A 19,055-nucleotide genomic window follows, 5' to 3' on the forward strand; every position below is an offset into this window, starting at 1 on the left:
GGACCCTTTGAGGAAGAATGTTCCAAGGAATTATAATTTTGAACTGTAGATATCAACAGGTGAGTGATCATCCCATCCAAGAATTTTTTAAGTGCCTATTATGTACACACAACACCATGCTGGTTGGGCTTTAGACCCTACCACAAAAGAGTCTATATTCTACTGGTGTAATATAATATGTATATGTATTAATATACACATAAAAAATTTACTAATTTGGATTACTATTTATTTGACAAACTCAACATGCCATCTCACACTTATTCACTCACACATAATTTCTTGTGATTGGAAAACACTCCTTCATTTCCTCTTGCAAAAATCCTCAACTTCCTTCAAGGCCCAGTGCAAATGAAACCTCCTTCATGAAGAGTTCCTTGATTCCTCCAGGTAAAAGCATTGTCTCTCTCCTCAAATTTTCCTAGTGCACTTTGTTTGATTTCTCATATGCTCATATCATGCTACCTTGTATTTTGTTTACTGTGCTTGTATCATTGTAAGCTTCTTTGGAGCAGGGATTCTATAATTTGTCATCTTCGTATCCACAGTAATAAGTATGTGTGCTAAATGCTTCCTCCTCTTTTTCTTCCTCCTTTTCTTCCTCTTCTTCTTCTTGTTCTCATTCATCTCTTCCTCTTCCTCCTCTTCCTTCTCCTTCTCCTCTTTACCTTCCTCCTCCTCCTTGAAAGTGGTCTATAAAGAACAAAATAAAATAGGAAATAGATATCTAAGATTAACAGGGATAAAGAAAGAGAACATCTAGCTGATATTAGCTCAAGTTGGTGAACTACAACCCAGGATACTAAAAAACACAGTCAGATGATTACTTATCTAATGCCACTAATCTTGGAAAGATCATGGAGAATGAGAGAGTTACCAGAGGACTGGAGAAGGGTAAATGTCTGAATTTTCAAAAATGAGAAGATACTGGAGTCTGCAAACTATAGGACAGTGAATCTGACTTCATTTCCTAGAAATAAAATCTAGAATGTATTATTAAAGGAATGACTATTGAACATCTTGAAATGGAAGCAGTGATCACACAGAGTCAAGATGGACTTATCAAGAATAGGTCATATGAGAGTAATCTCATCTAATCTTTTGATAGAATTATTACAGTGGTAGATCATGTGAGTACTATAGATAGACTTTCTTGTGGACAAGATTAAGAGATATGGGTTAGATAATAGGATCATTAGGTGAATTTGTTGGACCTGTCCAAAAGGTAGGCATTTATGATTTTATTTATTTATTTTCATTTATGATTTTGTATTGATGGAAGGTATCTCTAGGAGAGAACCCTAGGGATCTATGTTGTTAAGCATTTTTATCAGTGATTTAGTTAAAGACATAAATGACACAATTATCAAATTCTCTCATGACACAAAGCCAGGTGGAAGAACTAACACAATAGATGACAGATTCAGGATCCAAAAATATCTTGACAGTCTAGACTGTTGTATTGAATTAAATGAATTGAAGCTTAATAGGAGTATGTATGAAGTTTTACAGTTGCGTGTAAGAAAAAAAAAGATGTATTAGTATAAGATGGGAGAGGTATAGCAAGACAGCCATTCATTTGAAAAAGACATGGGGTTTTTTAGTAGACCAAAGGCATGTATCAGTAGTGTGATCTGGCAGCTAAGTTAAGTGAACATGCTCTTAATAAAATCTACACTAATAAAAGCATAGTGAATAGGACTACATAGATGATTATCTCTGGTATTCTGCATAGTCAGAAAAATCTGGAGTAAGCATGACTGTCAAATTTTAGGAAGGTCACTGAAAAACTGGACATTGATATAGCTGGATAAAAACAACTACATGGTACTGTGTATTGGTCTTGGAGTCAGGAAGATCTGAGTTGACATCTTGCCTCAGATACTTATTGGCTGTGTGACCTTGGGTGAGTCATTTAACCTGCATCTGTTTCTTCATCTGCAAAATAGAGATAATAACAGTACCTACCTCCCAGGGTTGTTATGAGGATAATGAGATAAACCTTAAAGTATTATGTCAATACTTTATTACTATTACTATTGTCTAGAGGAGGGCAACCAGGGTGGCAAAGGGTCTTCATGTCATGCCACGTAAAGAACAATTAAAATAAGTATGTTTAGCTTTGAGAAGACAAGACTCGTGGGGAAAAGATAGTTGGAAAAAACTCAACTAGATTAGACCTACTCTATTTGATTCCATATGGGTAGAACATGGGTGGAATATGCAAAGATGCAAATTTAGATATGATGTCAGGATAAACTCTCTAATTATTACACTTATCCCAAAGTGGAATGAGCTACATTGGCAAAGAGAGGATTCTCCATTATAAGGGGGTCTTCAAACAACAATTAACTAACTAACTAATTAACAATTAACAAATTAATTGTTAGTTGTGACATAGAAGATTATCCTATTCAGGTATGGGTTGGACTAAATTGCCTTTGAGGTTCTAGAATTCTGTGGTACTCAACTCTTACAGTGATTCTGCTCTTAAGAGAAGAATGATTTTGCAGTTTGGAAGGTTAGGAGCAAAAGATAGGATAGGGAACAGAAATGGCAAATAAGTGAAGAGATGAAAAGAGATTACCTTGTTATCTTTAATAAAGTTCGGTCATTTGGCCCTTCCACAGAAAGGTGCCCCAATTAAGAAATGAATTGATAAACTGGAGTTCTTCCGGAACAGGACAGCCAGGATGGAGTAAAAACTTGGAGATTCTGCAATATGAAGAGTGGATGAAGGCAAATAAGGATGTCTGTCCTAGGCAAGAAAAGACTTAAGAGAGACATGAGAGCTATCTTCAAGTATTTGAGGGGCTGCCATTTGAATGAGGGAGTAAGAATTTCTTCTGCTTACCCCAGAGAGCAGAACTAGGGAAGGCAGTTAATATAGAGATAGATTTTGCTCAAGGTAAGGAAAGACTTCCTACCAATTAGAGCTGTCCAAAAGTGAAATGAGTTGCCTCAGGAGGTGATGAGTTTTCCTTTGCTAGATGTTTTCAAGCAGAAGCTGGATATCTATTCGTCAATGATCTTATAGAGGCGTTGTTTTGTCAGATCCAAGTTTGTCTAGACAGACTCTGAGATCCCTTCCAGCCCTGAGCTTTGGTGAGGCTATGATTCAAAACCATATCTCCTGAATCTTGGAACTTATGCCCAAAGCCTTAGGGCACTCAGTTATGCTACTACAACATATATTATTAGCCTCTAGTTTAGAAATAATAATGAAAACTACAACAGCTCATATAGATCATCACAGTTTACAAAGTTCTTAAAGGGTATTGTCCCATTTAGTCCTCACAGCATCCTTAGGAGATAGGTGCTATTGTTATCTCCACTTTACAGATGAGGACAATGAAGCTCAGAGAAATATTCCATGACTTGACCAGTGTGCAATGAACAATTGTCAGTGTTTGTCCCAGGTGCAACAGTTCCTAGTTGTGGCTCTGATATCAGGTCCCACCTCCGTACAATTCATAGTTTGTGAGTGGTTTGTGAGTGCAGAAGGTATGGAAGTGATATTAGAACCTTTTTTGGTGTAAAACTTGTCTTCTTAGAATAATAACGAAGCATTTTGATGGTGTCTGTTTAATTCTTATCTTCAAGTGTGGATCATTGATTGTGTTAGACTGGCACCCACATCTCTTTCCTGAAGCTTGCTTGCTTCAAGACTGCCACTGCAGATGTAAGAATGAGGAAGTGGGATTTTAAAGCAGGGGTTCTGATTTTCTTCAATCATTCAGACAACAGTGCTTCTGGGTTGGGCATTCTTATGAATAATGATAGCCTTATAAGTACGTTGACTAGGCAGCTACCTATATGGTGTGTTGTAAAGGGTGCTCTAGGAAGACTCTCTGTCCCCAAATACTTGGCTAATCCACTAGCCATGTTGTTTGAAATTCTCTAGTTAGAGACCCTTTCCTCTGGACTAAAAATTGCTTTGTAGTAATGTCACAGAGTTTAGTGGGAAGAACACAGGACTGAGTGTCAGGGAACACGGTTTCTATCACTGGTTATGGCATTATCTAATTGTGTGATGGGCAAGTTTTCTTTCAAAGTACAAGTAGTTTAGGGAAGGCGATATATTAAGTCAATTCATTCTAAGACGTTAGTGATTTCTCAGCTCTCTCTCTCTTTTTTTCCTTCCAGGAAGCACTTGGGATAGTGGAAGAGGACTGGGTGTTTCCAGAGAGACAGAAAGGTGGGGGAACAATAAGCAAATTGACATGGAGCAGAGTTAGATTGAAAGGACATTTAGGGGCCAGAAAGGATTGACTTTCCTGAATCCAAAAAATATCCCTCATTGGGAGATTACTAAGGAGGTCATAAATGTACACATAGTACTAGAATTACCTTTAAGATTAGGCTTAGGTTGTTCAAAAGTGAGTAGTTGTTAATATCCTCCATCCCTGACCTTCTCTTTCCCTCTTGTATCCCCCAACCCAAAGTCAGATACATATTCCATTCTTGCTAGATTGTAAACTCCTTGAGAGCTGGGACTGTCTTTTGCCTTTCTTTGTTTTCCCTGCACTTAGTATGGTGCCTGGCACATAGTAGGTGCTTAATAAATGCTTGTTGACTTGACTTGACTTCTTGCTAAACAATCCAGGTGATAAGGGTGGCTTTATGGTTATTAAACCATTATCCCCAACCTCCAATGAATTATTCCCTCTTGGCTGCAGGATAAAACTCAAATTCTATAGCATTACACTCAAGGCCTTTCCCAATACTAACTTTTTCCAACTTGTCTTCCACTACTCCCTTATATCATATCACTCTCCATACCAGCTTGCCTGTGGGTATGCTATTCTCTAAATTTTCTAGCCCACTTCCAGACTGTGTCTTTTGGCCTGGAATATCTTTACTTCTTCTTCTCTGCCTCCCTGAATCCTGCCCAATTAAGTCTCTCTTTTGGACATAGTCTATGCTTATCTTTCCCTAAGCCTTAGGAACAACAGGTTCTCATTAAATGTTTATTGGTTCCCAGGAGCGACTGCTATCCCCCCAGCTGGTATACTTGGAACTAGTCTAGACAGGCATTTAAAAAGGACTATCCAAGCACCTCTGCCTTTGGTCCTGTATTTGATTGCCTTCTGAGTATCACCAAAAACATAACTCATTCCTAGGTCATATACAGCACAGGGAGTAGGAACTATTGGCTATTTGCTGAGATTCACAAATCTGTTCCCTCTGATTTAAATCTTCCTCACTGTCTTGATCTCTAAGCTTTGGGAAAATGGCATTAACCCTCCCCCCTTCCCCAATGAATCACTTATGAAAAATGGTCATTAAGCCTTATTAGAGCTGCACTTGGTAATCCTCTTAGGCTGGCACTAGTTCATGTCAATATGTAATAACTCACCCGAATGAGAGGTTTGAAAATGGGAGCAACTCCTGAGCATGAATCACAGCCTCTCTTTTCCCATTGGAAATCTGCCTCTCAATATTTATAACTTCAGAGGAGCTTAGAGAAGGTTGCCTTTGACCTGGCTGCCCTGGGGTCCCATGAAAGGGATTATTTGCTTCCAGTGGGTAAAGACTGAAGATTTCTTTAGGGTTAAGTTGGGAAGGAGCCCTTTAGCCTTTGAAGTGCTGATGGACTATTCTCACCAGTCATCTTTCCTTGGCTCCTTTCCCAGCATTCCTATGAGAACCATGGGAAAAAGGTGAAGTTTCACCATCCCTTAGGTATGGGGATAAGCAAGCTGAAGTTATGCATATCTAGCACTAGCTCTTCATTGACTAAAGCATCCTGGTGAGACTAAGGCCACGGGATGACATGATCATAGCTGGAGTAAAGAAAGAGAACTTAGAAGTAGTCTAGAACATCAAGACAAACCTCTTTATCTTACAGGGAGAAAACCAAGACCCAGGAAGGCTGGATGCAACATCCAAATGGAGGAGAAGTAGTTTAAGTTTAATTTAATTCATTTGGTACTTACTGAGTTCCTACCATGTGCCACACACAACAAGGGAAACAAAGATAAATCAGACATTGTCTATACCCACAAGGATCTAATATAGAGTATAGGGAGAGAAAATGAATAAGAAAAATAACCAGCCAATTAATAAGGCTTTATTAGGAACCTTCCACGTACCAGTACTGTCCTAGGTGTTATGAGTACAAAGATAAATCAAACAGTTCCTACCCTTAGGGAACTTACACTTCACCAGGGGAGAAAGCATATACATGTATAAATATTTACAAAACAAATACAAAATGATCAATAATACTGGGCGTGCTCTATGCCAAATAAGTGCTTTGAGCCTATAAGGTAAATAGAAGGTTGGAGGAGAAAGATTTCCCTCTGGGTTAGGGTAGTCAGGGGAGGTTACTCACCAGGCTATCAAGAAGAGACAGGTGGATTGTGGGCTGATCCTTGAAGGATGGGTAACATTTGAACAGGCACAAAAAAAAGGGTGGGGTGAATACCATCAGCCAAGGCAGAGATAAAGGGAAGTAAAATGTGGACAGCGAATAGACCTAGGCTCCATAAAAATAATCTTCCTCATTGCCCATCCTGTGGATGATACTGGATCATTTCATTAAGCTGTTAGAACATGAAATTTGGTGGAAAGAGTCAAGGGACGTGAGTTCTAGACTGGACTCTGCCACTGACTCAGTGTCAGCCATGTGATGCTGAGTAAATAATTTCACTTAATGATAATAATACAAATTAGCATTTATATTAGCACCTACTGTGTGCTGGGCTAAGCACTTTATTAACATCCCATTTGATCCTCACAATGATCCTGTGAAGTAGGGTCCCCTAATATTATTCCTGTTTTAGAATCAAGGAACCTGAGTCAAACAGAGGTTGGGTGACTTGCCCAACACAGCTAGTACGTATCTGAGGGCAGATTTGAACTCAAGTCTTCCTTAGGCTGGGCACAGTGCTCTCTATACACTCTGATGTTCATGTAATGCCTGTTCCAGGCATTGTCCCTTTTTAAAATCTCCATTTTTCCCCAATACCTAGTTGCACTTTTTTGGGGTCAGTTAGACTCACCCTACTTAATAGCTCATAGAGTACTTTACAAATTACTTTTCTTGCTAGAAGCCTGTGAAATGAGTGATAAAAGTATAATCATCCCTATTTTACAGGTAAGAAAACTGAGGCTCAAAGTGTTTCTACCACTAGCCCATAGTTAGTAAGTGCTAGAACTGAGATTCAAATCCCATTCTTCTCAGTCTGAATTCAGTGTTCCTACTATACCGACTTATCTTTTTACCTGCTACTATTGTGAGGGTCAAATAAGGTCCTGTAGATGAAGTTCTTTTAAAAGAGTGAAACTTAGTCATACAAATGAGGTTATATTATCATCACTGTTAAAGAACCATCTGATTTAACAGCTTGTCCATGGACAAGTCATGCCTGGGTGGTAGCTATTGTGTTGTTTCAGTCATATCTGACTCTTTGTGACCCCATTTGGGATTTTCTCAGCAAAGATACTAGACGGGTTTGTCATTTCCTTCTCCGTTTTACATATGAGGAACTGAGGCAAACAGGGTTAAGTGACTTGTTCAGGGTCACATAGTAAGTGTCTGAGGTCAGATTTGAATTCAGGAAAATAAGTCTTCAGGCCCAACACTCTATCCACTGCACCACCTAGCTGCCAACCTCCTCCCTCCCCACTCTATGGCACCCATTTCATATTCCATGTTGTGGTGGGGAAGGATTCTCCACTGGGAAAATTATCAAATGCCTTTTTCAGATTTAATGTTGGCCAGACCTAATAGGACTTCCTTGGGGAAAGTAAAATTATTTTAAAATTTATTTAAAAACAACTTCCGTTCTAAACTTAGCAATCATGAACAAAAATAAAAAATCAAATATATAAATAAAATTATTGCACCCAAATAATAAATTTCAAATTTTTGCATTTTGTTACAAAAATTTGTATGTCAACTTTAACAAAATAATTTTAAAGAAAATGCCCAGTTTCCGACTGTTGTCTTGAGGTTGAGGAGAGGGGAGATTCAGAAAAGAGACAGTGGCAGGCACAGGCATTTCTTGCCCATCTTTTCTGTGGGCATGATTACAATGTACTGCAGCTGGAGTTCCCAAAGCCCTGATTTTTGAGGCCTAAGGGTCTGTTCCCTTCTGGTCAAAATCTGAGATCCTGGTGACTTTATATTGTGAAGTTATTGGCATCAGAAAACCCACTGAACCCTCTAGGGAATGATTTCTAATGGGGACACATGCACATTAGCCTAAATGAATCAGATGCATTGCTTTTCCATACATATTTCATAGGCTTCCTCTTCGTGTAATTTAATTATCGGAGTTGTTAGTGGTAACGGTTGGGTTTGCACTCCCTTGTCTCCACAGACTGCCAGAATTTGATGCAGCAATGAAACACCAGGAGCTGATTCGTCAGAATGAAACCATTTCTATGGAAACAGAATGCTATAATATTTCCTGGTGATCTATAGCCTTAATCCTAAAAGCTCAAAGTATATTGCTAACATTAATATATAGGTCTGAATAACACCCTAGTGAGATTGATATTATTCTATCCATTTTACTGATGGATAAACAGAGACCTAGAGGGGCTAAATGCCTTGCCTGGGGGTGCTGATGAGAAATAGAGAGATCCAGAAATAGATCTTGAGAATTCAGTCCTTACCCCTTGAGGGTTTTGGTACTCACAGTGGAAGAGGAATGAGCTTGACTGAGGTCTGTCCTCAGAGGAAGTTTAAGTGATCAAATGAGGTGATGGATGTGAAAACACTTGGAAAAGTAGACATGTTGGGGATTATTACACATGTTGGGGATTATTAATTTTTTATTAATCCATTGTAAACTGGATCAGAGTTTGCCATACTTATAGCTGGAGTAGGGTAGTAATAGCCCATAGTAATAATAATGCACATCAGCATAGTGGAGGCACCTTAGTGTAGTAGATAGACACCTGGATTTGAGTCTGGAAGGTCTGAGTTTGAGTCCTGCCTTTGGCCTAGTTGTGTGCCTCTGGGCAAGGTTCTTTAACCTCTAGATGCACCAGGAAACTCTTTATCATTATTTGTTGTAGACTAGTTTGTTGTATCATTGGGTGGTGTTTCCATGCTGGGAGTTCTCCATACAAATGAAATCATAAGCCTGGTCCTCCTTTCTTCTCCTTTCCCCCAACAAAAAGAAAAAAATCTACATAGTGCTTTTTTTACCTAGTATTTTTGTATATTTTATCTCATTTAGTAAGAGCCCTGTGAAGTAACTAGTGCAAATATCATCATTCTCATTTTATAGGTGTGAAAACTGAGGCTTACAGAGGTAAAGTGACTTGCTCAGGGTCATGTTACTAAGTATGCAGAACTAGGATTTGAACTCAGGTACTATGCTTTTTCTATTAACTTGTGGCCACATACAAGTACTGTATAATTTCATGGCAATAGAGAAGGTCCCCTTGGACAAAAGACAACAACACTTCTTCCTTGCCTCCATGCCAAAAAAAAAAAAACTATCTTGTCTGATATCTGATATCTGAGGCAGATTCAGTCTTTGGTTCAAAAGCTGATGTAGATGAGAGAATAACACTTTCATTTTTGGTCTTTTCCTTACTCAATTAACATTTTTTTTAAAAGTGGCTACTATGTGTCAGGTACTGTACTTAGCCCTGAGGATACAAAAAGAAGCAAAAGATAGTTCCTGCCCTCAAGGACACAGTCTAATGCAGGGGTGGGGAACCTGGGGCCTCTAGGCCTCCTGTGGCCCTCTACAATTGCAAGCATCAGATTCTCAACATATACCGTTACAAATGGTGAATGTAATTGAATGACAAATAATGAGTGTGGAACTAGGAGGTGGACAGCTGAGTTTTAGCCCTAGTTTTGCCACTCACTTGCTGTGTGACCTTGTTTAAGACAGCCACTGAGAGATTTTTCCTTAGCTCTAACATGGGTATGATAACAGCAGTCCTGCCTACATCCCAGGATTGATGTATGGACGAAATAGAATTATTTACATGAAATCACAATGTGATCTGAAAAGCACTAGACAAATGAAAGATGGAGGCAGTGATTATAGCCAAAGTAACACAGACTCATCCTTTTCAGAGGATTTTTTGTGTGTGCATATTTCTTATGAGTAGTGACATTGAATCTGATAGTGATACAAGGGGGTCAAAAAGACTTTTTAAAGAAAAGTGCTGAGGACAAGTGGAGAGATTCACGAGTAGTGTGTTTATTCCAAATTTGCCAGAAGTCAGATTCAAGAGAACTAGGAACGAATGCATATTCAAGAGTCACAAACTAAAATAAGGTAAAGTCAGAGTGATGTGGTTTAGGGATTCAGGGGTGCTGGGACCCCAAAATCACAACACGTGGATCCTGCCTGAAAGAATTCGACCCAAGCCTTCTTGCAGCCAAAGACAAGGTTTATTAGAACATCCATCATATTGGGCAGACTCTTAAGGAGTCTGAACACGGGTAAGCAGTGGCTAGATTATAAGAATCTAAGCCTCTTAATAGAGACAAGATGGACCTTATATACAGAAAGACTGTGGGAAGGATCTAGGAGTGGCCAAGTAGTTTGGGGTGACAGGAGGAAGGGCCTAAGGAGATCTGGATGGGAGTGGAACAGAACTCCTGGGACCTGGACCTCAAGGCCAAGGGAGAATGGAGCCTAGCTAGGATTAAGGGTGGGAAATGGCCGGGGCCATAGGGAGGTAAGACAATGGAGGGGAGATTGGGTGTAGCCACATTGAAAGGCCAGTTGATGGGATTATAGCCTCAGGGGAATATCAGAGATTTGGCCCTGTGGGAAAGTCCAGGGTTTTTCCTTTCTGGAGCCCAGATTCCAACCCCATCAAGAGGAAGCCAAAAGGAGATAAAGGATCCAGAGGGGCTAAATACCTGAGTGCCCCAGTGGTACTTCTTTTGTGTAACATTGGCTTTCAAGTCAATCAGTCAGTCAAGGGATTGAGGGTACAATGGTCAGAATTTGGGAGAAGGAATCAAGTGCACTTATAGAGGGGTTGGTATTGGTGATGAGAAAGGCCACTTCTTTGTCAGATACTAAGAGAAAGGAGGAAAGAGTAGGTGTTGATGTCAAGAGATTTTGGGTTAAAGAGACTGGAAGAAGGAACTCATATCAAATTGATGGTGTACGGGCCCAAGCTGAGACCTTTGTTCCAATTTGTGCCCCATTTGTCTATGGGTCCTAGAAAACCCTTGGACTGTCCTTGAATTCTCAAAGGTCTCTGACATTCCCTGAGGCCATAATTCTATCAATTGGCCTTTCATTGTGGCTACACTCAATCTCCCAATTCTTTGTTACCCTTGACCTAGCCTAGCTCTCCATTGTCTTACCTCTTTATGGCCCCAGGCCACTTCCCACCATTAATCCTATTTAGGCTCCATTCTCCCTAGGTCTTCATGGTCCAGGTCCCTGGAATTCTATTACCTCATAGACTACTTGGCCACTCCTAGATCCCTCCCAAAGTCTTTCTAAATATAAGGTCCATTTTATCTCCATTAAGGCACTCAGATTTTTACAATCTAGCCAATAGCTCACAGGTGCTCAGATTCCTTAAGAGTCTGGTCAATATGGTGGATCTTTAAAAAGCCTTGTCTTTGGCTTAAAAAAGGCTTGGGTTGAATTCTTTCAGGCAGGGCCCTAATGTCATGATCTTGGAGTCCCAGCACCCCTAAACCTCTAGATCTCATCAAAATGACCCCACTTTCTTGGTAAATTAAGAGGCAAGGTCATTAGCTAAGAGAAAAAGAAGGGAGTTGTGAGAGACTTGAGGAACTATTGAATTAAGATTGGAGTGGGAGGAAAATGGAACTGGAGCAGAGGCAATGGCCTGAGAGGGTACTGATATAGGGATTAGAGGTCTCAATGAAAGTAAAGAATAGGTTGTAGAAGAGTGAAACACAGGGACAGGTGGAATAATAGAAAGTTATGAGCAGACAGGAAAATGTCAGATTTTCTAACTGGGGAAATAGAACACTTTTGGGAATTGATGAGATCCTTATGTATGTAAAGTGTAAATTACGGGGTTTAAGAAAATGTCCTAAAGGAAATAAGGAATTTTATCAGGCAAAGGTGAGGAGAGAGTGTATTTCAGGCATGGGAGGCAGTTAGTTCAAAGGCATTGTGATGGGAGATGAAGTGCCATGTGTGAGGAACAGAAAGTCCAGTTTGGCTGGACCACAGAGTGCTAGAAGGGGAACAATGTGCAATGAGGCTAGAGAGAAATTAGAGTCAAGTTGTTAAGGATTATAACAAAACAGAGGTGTTTAAATTTGTTCTAGAGGAAATAGTGAGCCACAGGAGTTTTAGTAGGGATAGAGTTACATCTACTCAGAAAGAAAATAAGGGTAGCAGTGTAGAGAACTGGAGGGAAGAGATATTTGAGGCAGGTAGACAAATTAGAAAGCTATCACAATAGCCTAACTAAGTGAAAGGTGATAAAAGTTTGAACATGAGTAATGACTGTATGTGAATTCTACAGGTAGGAACCACAAGATTTGGTTATTCTGGGTGAGAGGGGTTTTAAGTTGTAGACAGCACTAATGTGATGAAACTGGGAAACTGGGAAAATGGTAGTGTTCTTAAGAGAAAGAGGGAAGTTCCAAAGACTGGTGAATTTTTAGGGAAGGATAATGAGTTGTTTTAGACGTATTGAGTTTGAAATGCTTGAAGATCACACAACTCTATCTAATAGGCAGTTGATGACATGAAATTGGAGTTCAGGAGAGAGAGAGCTGGGCTGGATATATTGATCTGAAAGTCATTTGCATAGAAATGATAATTAAACTCATGAAGATGTTTATGATATCACTAAGACAGGGGATGTAGAGAGAGAAGAGAAGAGGGCCAGGAGAGAACTTTTTAGGGCATACCCACATTTAAAGGGCATGCTGAACCTGAAAAGAAGATTGAGGAGTGTTCAGACAGAAAGGAGAGAACAAGAAAAGAGGAGAGTATCCAAGAAGACAAGGTGGTCAATAATGTTAACTAAAGTGAATAGTTGAGAAAAAACCATCAGATTTGGCAGTGATGAGATCATTGGTAGTCAATCAACCAGTCAGTTTGGAGTGAGCAGTGTTGGTTGAATTTGGAAGCCAGATTATAAAAGTTTGAGGAAAAGAAGGGAGGCAACAAATGCAGACTATGTTTTTTCTAGGAGTTTGGCTTTGAGTAAAGGAGGAGAGATTTAAGATGATATCTTGAAGAACAGTAAAACAGTAAAGTCTAATGAAGGTGCTTTTTTTTTGTTTTGTTTTTTTTTGGCATGAAGGAGACATGGGTACGTTTGAAGACAATGGGGAATGAACCAGTAGTAGATAGGGAGAGATCAAAATTAGAGCAAGTGAGGGGATACATGAGAGGGTAATCTGCTAGAGAAGATGGTGGGGAATGGGATCAAAGGTCCAAGTACAAGGGAATTCCCTGAATTACAAGCCTTTCTGTTTCACAGGTTTTAAAGGAACAGACCTCAAATGGAATGGCTTTGATTTCTAGGAGCAGCAAAACATGTCATTAGGAAATCTAACAAGATAGGAACAGAATAAGATTAATAAGATTTTTTTTGAAAAATTTGTGTGGGTTTTAGGTAATTAAGAACAAGGTAAATGTTGCATCTGAAAATCCATGGCAGTGAGGAAGGAGTCAGACTGGATAGACTGATGGACATAAATAGGTTATTGAACTACTGAGAGAGAGAGAGAGAGAGAGAGAGAGAGAGAGAGAGAGAGAGAGAGAATGAGAGAGAGCATACAGGAAAGACTAGAGGATCAAAGATAAGATTGGAAGGGACCTCAGAATCTATTCCAATCCTCTCATTTTACAGAGCAGCTAAGTTACTTGCCCAAAGTTGCAAAGGTAATAAATAGAAAGAGCTGGGATTTGACCTCAGTTCTTATGACCCTAAATTCAGTGCCCTTTCCACCAAAATATGAAGAGCCTTATGGTTGAGTAAGGAAAGTACTCTATTTCATCCTGGCATTGTTACTTCTTTGTCCCGGGACAGTGGGGAAAAAACAATTAACCTCTCTAGTTTCTAGATTTTCTCTCTTTAAATGAAGTGTTCATTCTTGTCTCTGTGCTGTTAAATGTGTTTTTGCAATATCTTTGTGTTCTAATACACGGTCCATTTTTTTTTTGTAAACGTTCCATATGGTTCCGAGAAATATGTATATTCTTTAGGAGTTCCATTTTAAAAAAATACCATGAGTTTTCGGCTTTAACTTTGACAACAATTTGTTCAGATCCATATTTTTGCTTTTCTTCATTTTAAATGCCAAAGTATTTGGAGCATATGAGTTTAATATCGATATTGGTCTGTTGTCTATTATTCCTTTCACTACAATGCAATTTTTGTTTATCCCCTTTTAGGTTTTGAATATTTGTTTTGGGGTTTGACTAGATAACCGTTGAGATCCATTTTAACTTTCTCCTTTCAACTGTTTCTAGACCATGATTTTCAACATTTCTTAAGTGACTAGTGCATAGTAAATGCTTAATACATGCTTGTTGATTATTTTCTAACACTATATCAGAATTCTTCAGTCTTTGCAAAAGTGGCAAATCTAAAGAAAATAAGATACTAAGGAGTTAGAAAAAAATTAAATTATACACACATATGTATATATAAACTTTCAGGACATTTTCTGGATTTTGTATATATTCAGTCCAATCTTCTTTTCCTTTTTCATGTCTACCCCTAGACCTGGCTAGTGAACAGTGAGGCCCAGTGCAAAAGCCTTGCAAACTCTGGAAGATCTTCAGTCAACAAAGAAACAGTCTCTGTACTGGACTAGTCAGGGAATAAGACACAGATGTTTTAGGAAGATTTCAAATAACTAGGGTTGAAAAAGGAAAAAAAAAAGATTTTAGGGTTATTCTTCAGTTATCAATGTAATTCACTTGTCCAGGATAATCCATTCCTACTTTGCTCTGATTAATCTTTTCTGATCCTTCTGCCAGAATGATCTTTCTAAAGCACAGTTCTTATTTTATTATTCACATGGTTAAAATTTTTTGATGACTCATCATTGCCCCATAGCACAAAGTCCAAACTTTTGAACTCAGTCTGCCTGACATTATCTTTCTACCTTTTCTCCCACTACTTTGTACAAACACCATTCTTCATCTAAATTGGACTGCTACAATGTACAGTACAGTACTACAGTAACTGTTCACTGGACATATCCTGGTTTTTCTAGCCTTCATGAATTTGTGTAAATGTTCACTCTGCTTTTGATCCTGTCCTTTTCCCTATTCTCCTTTATCTGCACCTGTCAAAGTCCTACCCAATCTTAAAGGTTCAACTAAAATACCACTGCTTTAATGAAGTCTTTCCTCATCCTCCTTGCCAGGAGTGATCTTTTTGTCCTCTGAACATTCATTCCATTGTGTTTGTAGTTACTTATTTATATGACTTATCTTTACTGTTAGAAATTAAATTCCTTCAGTACAAGGATTCCACATCTGCTGTATTACCTGCAGTGTCTAGCATAGGGCCTGACACATAATATATGCTTAGTAAATGTTTGTATAAGGTTGAATGAATCACATGACATATTGAAATAGAGAACATTAAAAAAGGCCAGTTTCTAAAAGTATAAGGTATTGTTATTATTCTGATGGTGATTATTTTCACAATCAGAGCTGGTGTATTGTTTGTTCTGTACATATCCCCTCCAAGGTCCAGGACAGAATTTATAGCATGAACAGGTGGGAGACTGGATCATGAAGAAACTGGGAGAGAGTCTCTAGGAAGAGGGCTAGGAAGAGAGGTTGCCTCTCTGAGGCTTCCTCAACTTCTGAACCCAAGCTTTTCCGTGAAGTTGCCCTTTTTCAGTCAGTATTTTCAAAGGACAGTCAAAATTCACTCAGGGGAAGAGACAGAATTCTGATCCAGGAAGTAAAAAAAAAAGGAAAGGGTATTCCGTGAGTGTGGGGATTAGCTAAAGGAGTATTTTAATTTTTACCTGGTTTGATCTTGAATTTGATTGGGCTGAGCTCAGTCTGTCTCACCTTTTCTTCAGCATCAGATAGCACTATTAGGAATTAAAGGGTGTGTGGAAGACCTATTTATTGCCTCATCATGGTATGGAGGTAGCCCTGAGTTTTTTTTAAAACCACACTAGTAGAACATTGGCAGGTTCTACTGGCAGAAAAGGATTTGAGTATGTTTGGACAACAGACTGTTTGTTTCCTGTGGACTAATCTAGAAAACTATGAAACTAGAACTAGAACACAAAGTAAAACAGAAAATGGTTTTCAGTTTCATGTTTCCCCTTTCAATTTTTGTAGGGATAGTGAAGAAATGGGGGGCAGAGGAATCACAGCTTTTAGATTTCTATAAACATTAATCTATCTCTCACTCTGAAAGCTAAATCCTCATTCAATGATTAGAAAAAATCAATAAAGTACAATGATTGAGTCATGCAAACCTTGACATTATTACCATAAATGAAACCAGGAAACAAAAGAAATTTGCAATAGTTGGAAGAATGGTTCACAGGCTCTCCTTGGAAATGAAAATAAATCTGTTGATGGAGTTGGTTTCATCATGTGACAGGCAACAAGAAATACCATTTCATGGGACACTGGGTCATCTCATATTACAGTACTCTTAATAAGTATTTGTTTAAAAAAAACCCATAAAACACCACCAAGATAATTGCAGTTTATGTTCCAGCATCCATGGCAGAGGATGATGAGGTAGAAAGATTCTATAAAAAAACTTGATAAGACTTTCCAAATTAAATCAATATATACTCTAGTACTTCAATATAAATGTGGGGAAGGAAATGATGCTGAAAAGTATTTTGAAAATCTTATTTAAGAGTAAGAAATAAGAGAAGCCAAAACCTTATGGATTAAGCAGAAGCCTCAAAACTATACATATTTTCTTTATGAAGGGGATCCAGAGGTGCCGGGCATATTGAGCACAAAATAACTTCATACTAATGAAAGTGATTTTTTCTAATAGGAAGCAATGGGTTATTGATGTGGGACTCATTTCCAAATCATCTATCTGTGTGCAGTCACACTACTGACTTGTTAGAGAAAAAAAATAAAAAAGCAATACCAAATTAGAAGATAGAATAAAAATGAGAAGAAATAATGTTCAACTGAGGCATCTGTGACCTGACTTTTTTAAGGAAGGTGTTGACATAAAAAAAAAAAATAGGAAGTGCATAAAAGAACAAATTCTGACTATCACCATTTCCTAAGGAATTCTAAACGGTATCAAATCAGTTGTGGGGAGAGGGAGACACACACGTACACACACACACACACACACACACACAGAGAGAGAGAGAGAGAGAGAGAGAGAGAGACTAAAAAAATCCCTTCAGCAATGGAAATTGTTGATCTTGCCAAGTGGAAAAGACAACAGCCAAAGACAACACTAGTTTAAAACAAACTCTTGTGGGGAGGATTATGGAAGATTATTGAGTAGCATTGCCTCATGAAACCTCCAGAGGCAGTAGAGAGAAATACAAGTTTATGTAAAACTTGGCAAAAGATCAACTGAGCCAGGTCATCTTGAGGTTACTTAAGTATGAACTTGTAAGAAAAGGAAAGAAGAGATGAAAAAATGAAAAAGGTAAATGAAGACACTTGTGACAATTTATTTTCTCCATTAATGACAGTGGATAGAGGTTACATTTTAACTCTAACATTGCTTTCCTTGAATGTGTTGCATGAGAGTTGAATTGGCCCTAATAAAAACAAAGCTAGGAAGCCCAGATGAACTGGAGTAAATATACCAAAGGAGACATGGGCTAGATTTAATAGAATCTAGATAGTACTGAGAGATTCATTCTCAAGAACTCTGAAAGAAAGGAGGATATTTAATGGCTTGGGGGAGGGGAATTATACACATATTTTTTAGAAAAAAGCAACTGAGAAAACATCGATAACCATTGACCTGTATGACTACTTTCTCATCTATACAAAATGTTTACAAGAATAATCTATCCATGCACTGAGGGCTTATTTAATGAAGACCTGACGAGGGAACTGACAGACATTCCTTTGCAAATGATATTCTATAGCAGATTACATCCTAATAGAGACCCAATTGAGTAAGAGGTTTAGAGAACATAAAAATACAAGATAAGGGAACATTTGATTTCTATCACAAACTATTCTTTCCTCCATCAAGATATTGCACATGCATGTGTTAAGATCATATATGATTTCCTTGATGGAAACAATACAGATAACTGTGATTATGCTCTAATTATTAATATCAAGCAATGCAAAAAAGGGGATGAATCTCTTTACCAAATATGTTTGCCACTATCATGGAAGAAGATGCATTAAACAGAATCTAAATAAAAGAAGGATTTCCTGGAGATGGTGAGGTCTTCCAGTTGCTCCTATTTGCAGATGACACAATGCTGCAGCTCCTGGAAAATTGCAGAACCTCCTAAATGAGATCCATACTCACTCAAAAGAATTCATCCTAGCTATCCAAGTAGGAAAAACCAAGTGGATGAAGAATGTCTATTATCTAGATTGTGATATGCAGTTGAATGGACAAAATTCAGCTCTGGTCCATCACTTGCAAATATTTCAGGCACACTTTGAAAAGCCAATGAGTCAGGCCCAGAACTGGATAAGTGAAGGAAAGTGGCCTTGATTGGCTTTAAAAATTGCACAGTGATTTTTAACAATTTCAGATTTCCCTTTTTAAAAAGACCCTTCTTTTAATCATCAAAATTCTTCCAGTGTAACTGTGAAGAACAGAATATTAAAGTCCTCAAAAAATTAAAGTTACAGGCCACTCAAAAGGCAATAGAGAGGTGCATGGTAGGCATCAGTAGGCTGCCATATATTACTTATGAAGTGCTGACAGAGAGAAGTGACTTAAAGGATGCCATCAAACTGATGAATGACACTGGCCCCCCCTCCAAAAAGCAGTGAATTGGTTATATAGTGAGAAAGAGAACAATAATGGATAGACACCTCTCATGTTCCTTTGGTATACATACAATGTCAAGAGTTCTAGAGAATTTCCCCTATACTTTCTTGCTGGGGAAACTGAAGCAATTGAAAGTGTTAGATTTGACTTTTGACTATTGAGGT

At 38.4% G+C, this 19,055-nt stretch overlaps 1 long non-coding RNA gene across 1 annotated transcript; it reads right to left on the bottom strand.

Moving 5' to 3' along the window:
* Positions 1-654: 654 nt before the first annotated feature.
* LOC114037711 lies at positions 655-15,998 on the bottom strand. The gene is made up of 3 exons (XR_003568492.1): positions 15,941-15,998; positions 2,588-2,715; positions 655-693 (listed from the first exon to the last, which is right to left on the bottom strand). It is a non-coding gene; the product is annotated as an uncharacterized LOC114037711 (long non-coding RNA).
* Positions 15,999-19,055: the final 3,057 nt, after the last annotated feature.

This window comes from Vombatus ursinus, unplaced genomic scaffold, assembly GCF_900497805.2.
Source record: "Vombatus ursinus unplaced genomic scaffold, bare-nosed wombat genome assembly UNPS02010548.1, whole genome shotgun sequence".
Classification (NCBI taxonomy): domain Eukaryota; kingdom Metazoa; phylum Chordata; class Mammalia; order Diprotodontia; family Vombatidae; genus Vombatus; species Vombatus ursinus.